The sequence below is a fragment of the Magnolia sinica genome, chromosome 17, assembly GCF_029962835.1.
Source record: "Magnolia sinica isolate HGM2019 chromosome 17, MsV1, whole genome shotgun sequence".
Taxonomy (NCBI): Eukaryota; Viridiplantae; Streptophyta; class Magnoliopsida; order Magnoliales; family Magnoliaceae; genus Magnolia; species Magnolia sinica.
Window position 1 is genome coordinate 62,473,342 of NC_080589.1, and position 5,577 is coordinate 62,478,918.

Here is a 5,577-nt window from a genome sequence, read left to right on the forward strand (position 1 = left end):
TGCATGTAAGATAAAGCATGGGCCACACCTTTGATAACCTTCACTCTTAAAGTCCAATCCAACTGTGTAGCTCCTTCATCATTACTTAGGATGCTTGCCAAGCTTCCCCTTTCTATATACTCGTACACTAGAAATGAGAATCAAGCATGGGAACAGAAGCCATATAACTTCACAATGTTGCGATGGCGGATTTCTGTTAATGCTTTTATCTCATTCCTAAAACTTTTTTGATCGGATTGATTCCCACCTTCGAGTGGGTGAAGTTTCTTCACAGCTACTACTTGGCCTGCTGATAGATTTGCTTTGTAAACTTTCCCATAACCTCCAGCTCCAATGCAATATTTTTCATCAAAACCCTCGGTCGCCTCTACAATGTCTTCAAATGTGGCGATCCCATCATAATTCCATGTTGAAAATGTATTTCCTTTACTCATTTCAAGTACCACTTTCTCTATTCTTCTTCTTCTTATTTGATAATAAATGGATGAAATTATGCCAACGATTGCAAATAAAAGAAACAATACTGAGAAGAGAAGAATAATGAGGATCACAACTTTGTGGCCTTTCCTTGCATCACCATGACTTATTGAAGAGGCGTTACAAGGTCGCAAACCTTGCACTTCACCACATAAGCCTTTGTTTTTTATGAATGCCTCTGCTGGAGCCTTCTGAAAGGGTTTGCTACGAGGAAGAGGACCTTCTAAAGCATTGTATGAAAAGTCAATGGACTGTAAGCTGACCATCCCTTCAAAAGAAGGCGGAATGGAACCTGATAGCATGTTGTGAGACAGGTTTAAAATTTCCAGACTAACCAATTTTCCGAGTTGTGGAGGTATCTTTCCATTGAGGGAGTTTTGACTTAGATCTAGTAAGCCTTGTAGGTATACTAGGTTACCAATCTGAAAAGGAATGCTTCCATTCAAAACATTTTCACTCAAATTCAGATAATGGAGTTTGGAGCATTCCCCTAACTGAGGTGGTATTGGACCACTTAGGTGATTCATTGACAGATCCAGAATCTCCAAATTGGATAGTTTTCCAATCTCTTGAGGTAACTGACCAGAAAGCTGGTTATCATTTAAAGTCAAGCTGTACAAAAACATCAGCCTCCCAAATTCCTTTGGAATCTCTCCTACTAAATGGTTCGAAGAAAGATCAAGCACTCGTAGCTGCTTCAACTGCCCAATCTCGAGAGGAATTCTACCAGTGATTTTGTTCCCCGAGGATTGTAGCTTTGTCAAGCTTTGGCATTCTCCCCAGTTTGGTGAGAGTTCACCAAACAACATATTGTTGCTGACGTCCATGTATGTGAGATGTGGGTATACACCAAAGGCTTCTGATACATTTGCAATGAGTCGGTTTCCATTGAGTCGCACTCTTGTTAAGCTAGTGCAATTTCTGAAGCTTCTCGGGATCTCACCAGTGAAATGGTTATTTGCCACAGTGATTTTTTCAAGAGATCCACCGTGGCATAACTGAGGTAAGTAGCCAGAAAAGTTGTTGCCACTTAAGTGGAGTTGAGAAAGATTTGTCATATTTGTCATTTCTTGTGGCAAGGAACCAGATAATTGACAGTCAAGAAGGGACAACGAAGTAAGCTTGGTCAAGTTCCCTAAAGTGAAAGGGATAGAACCTGTCAGAGGGTTAGAGGGCATGCCAAGATCCATGAGATTAACCAGATTCCCTATTTCTAGTGGAATTGAACCAGAAATTTGATTCTCAGAGAGGTGGAGGAGAGTTAACTTTGTCAAGTTTCCTAAAGAGGAAGGGATAGAACCTGTTAGGAGGTTACTGGATATATCGAGACCCCTGAGATTAACCAGATTCCCTATTTCTGCTGGAATTGAACCAGAAACTTGGGTTTTGTAGAGATAGAAAAGTGCAAGGTTGCTCAAATTACCTAAAGCAGGAGGGATAGGACCAGTCAGATTGTTACTGTACAATCCTAAATCATTGAGACTCATTGAATTCCCGAGTTCTGGAGGAATAGCACCAGAAATTTGATTCTCAAAGAGGTGGAGGATAGTTAACTTTGTCAAGTTCCCTAAAGTGGAAGGGATCCGACCACTTAGATTGTTCCTGTACAAATGTAGCACATTGAGACTCATTAAATTCCCAAGAACTGAAGGAATAGAACCAGATATTTGATTCTCAAAGAGGTAGAGGGCAGTTAACTTTGTCAAGTTCCCTAAAGTGGTAGGTATAGAACCTGTTAGAAGGTTAGTGGAGATGGCAAGTTGATTGAGATTAAACAGATTCCCTATTTCAGGTGGAATTGAACCAGAAACTTTGTTGTCATGCAGAAACAAAATTATAAGGTTGCTCAAATTACCTAAAGCAGGAGGGATCAGACCACTCAGATTGTTTTGGAACAACCACAACTCGACTAAATTCTTGAGATTCCCAATTTGTGAAGGAATGGAGCCAGAGATTCGATTTTGGTGCAGGTGCAAGATGAAAAGCTTTGTCAAATTTCCTAAAGTGGAAGGGATGAAACCATCTAGATGGTTAATGGACAAGTCCAGCTCATTTAAGTTCACAAGATTCCCTATTTCTAGAGGTATTGATCCCTTTATTTCATTTGCAGACAGATTCAGGGTCATGAGTTTGTAAAGACGGTCAAGATGCGCTGAAATGGTTCCAATGAGTGCGTTGTCGCTGAGATCGAGATGGAGGAGGTTTGGAAATGAGGAGAAACTCAAGTTGTCGAGCTTAACTTGCAAGCCCGCGCTCGATAAGTGTATCTCTGTAACACTTCCAAGGCTGTTGCATGAGATCCCAATCCATTTGCATGGAGAGGTTGTGTTGGTGGTAGAATTAGCAGCAGGAAGTGACCATGAACGGAGAGCTTGTGTTTCTGATAGGCTGGCTTTCCATTTCAAGAGAGCCGCTGCTTCAGAGAGTGTGAATGATGGTGATGCTGTTGCAAATGATGTTGCATGTAAGAAAGAAAGGGTAGAAAAACGAGAAGAAAAGCAAGGGAGAGATATTTATGTATGGCCATGGCAGATGCTGCTTATGGTCTGTTAGGAACTTATTATGGATGAGTATTTATAATAGAAGGTTGATGGTAATCAGGTAAAGCAACCGACTTGATCATATGTTATTTTCCATTCATTGTATATGCGCACATCCAAGGAGTGGTATTGGGGCCTAATGATATTTTGCCGGGTGGAGCTGTTTGAGAAAATTAGAAGAAAACACCAAAAAAGTACGACAAGAAGAGAAATGCTGTATAGATTGTCAGAATTGGTCTCATTCAAAGTAGACCCGAATGGAAGCGGGTTGGCTGGTCTTCCCTACGCTACCGATTTGGTGGTGTGTTAACGTTACCAAGTTTTGTGGGACCCACTATGATATATATGTTATATCCATGCCGTCCATTCATTTTTTGAGATTATCTTAGAAAATGGGCTTAAAAATGAGGAAGATCCCAAGCTCAAATGGACCGCACCACAGAATAGAATGGAAACAATCACACCTACAGTTGAAACCATACTAAGGCCCACCTAAAGTTTTTAATGTTCATTCACCACTTTTTTCAGTGGTGTGGGTCGCCTGAGGCTTGTGTCTGCTTAAGTTTTAGGTGGACGTCCTAAAATGTGCCTTAAAAGCGGATGAGCAATGTGGATGTAAAATACATTCATCAAGGTGGGCGCCACATGGTAAGGGTAACACTCACTAAAAGTTACTCAGGTAAGACCTAATCCGGTCCATTGTGCAAGCACGGCTGTTGGCTGGCTCAGGTAGGTCCCATGCACCATGACGTATTTCTGAAGTCTACTCCCACCACTTGGGTGGTCCCTTACCCAATTTTAGGCCCAGGCATAGAAACCAAGCCCCATTCATGATTTCGCTGTGCCATATCAATTGAAACCAATGAAAGGGGAACGCCACTTTGATTTTTTATGGGGAGACCTTTAATATGTGCGTGAAATCAACTTTGATCATTACATTTCTTATCCCACTTTAAGTACAGGCCCAAAACATCATTTTATTTTTTGATGAGATGTGCGGCCCAAAGAAAGCAGCTGGGAAAGAGGTATCCACTGTTTATTTCTTGTAGGGCCCATCTTGATGATTTCATGAAATCCACTTAGACCCTTAGACACTACAATAAAATTTAAACCTCACGATAAAAAAATCATGCCCATTGGTATTTCAGAGATGTCTCACACCAAGGGAAATGGTTTGCTGGTGGACATCACTCGTACATTTTTTTTTCCCCACCCTTGTGGTTCATCTGGTTCGGATGGAGCTTTTTCTAATGCACTAGGCTTAAAATTAGGTAACTCACAGGGCTGAACTGGGAAACACATTTGGGTGGGGCTCATCCAATCTGGCCGGCCTGTCTGCTGTCATGAGAAGATTACGGTGGGGAGCGGATTAGGTGCTACCCTTACTGTGTGCGGCCCACCTTGATGAAGGCATTGTAAATCCACGCCGCCCATCCATTTCTCAGCTTATTTCAGGATATTTTCCCAAAACTTAATTAGATCCAGATCTACGGTGGACAACACCATGTTAAAACTGGTGAATAAACATTAAAAACTTTTTGTGTGCTGCAACAGTTTTCGATCGAGCTGATCCTTATAATTTCTTTTCATCCAGGTCTGTTTGACCATATTAACGGGTTGAATGGAACATAAACATTACAGATCTGCTTAAGGTGGGCTGTGGGAAGTTTTGAATGGTGGGCGTTCAATCACTTCTGTTTCCTGATCTATGGTCCACTTGAGATATGGATCCACTTAATATTTTGGACCACTTCCAAATATGAGCTGGAAAAACAGATGGATGGTGTGGATATACAACACATCATCAATGTGGGCCCCACAGTTAGGGTAATACCCGCCGAGATGGCTGTTACCTCAGAAACACCTAATCCGGCCGGCCTCTATCCAAATGGTGTTATTCGTTTGCCTGGTTGTCCTTGGCATGTTATGTTTTTTGCCTGTTTGTCCTCGGGCATGTTATGTTTGGCGAGTAGCAGCTGAATTCTTATATATTGGGTCCGGGGGGTCCGGCCCTCACTACCATCGCTAAATTTGATAATGTAAATTGTTAATAATGTGTCTTTTTTATTTTTTTTTTAGTGAAGGTGGGGCCACACTATCAAATCTGTGTGTAATATGCCAGAACTATAAATAGAAAGGGAATAAATGACGTGAGTGGCTGATGTGATGAATTGATGCATGTAACCCACCCCCTCGCTCTCTCTCTCTCTCTCTCTCTCTCAAGTTACCTTCTACATACATGTGATGAATTGACGTATGTTTCTGTATTTCTATCAACCAATACAAGGTGGGCCTTTGAACACTCAAGGATCCCTTGAATAATAATTATAGAATCACTGTCCTCTAGATTTCTAAGGCCCAAGCTATTACAGTTACAAAGCCTATCTACTATTGCACGAACCTCTGCTATGCAATTTGGTGGACACAAAAATTACCTTATCTTGATTGTCCTTGCAACAAAATCTCCTAGAGCAAATTCGAGAGTTAAGAAACTACATTAATTTCTGTTGCTGGATCCTTCAAGATATGTCAGCAATTATGTTTGAGCCACGAGTTATTG

At 41.3% G+C, this 5,577-nt stretch overlaps 1 pseudogene; it reads right to left on the bottom strand.

The window, feature by feature from the left end:
- Positions 1–2,970, bottom strand: part of LOC131231524 (MDIS1-interacting receptor like kinase 2-like) — a 6,976-nt pseudogene extending 4,006 nt beyond the window's left edge.
- Between the last annotated feature and the right edge of the window lie 2,607 nt (positions 2,971–5,577).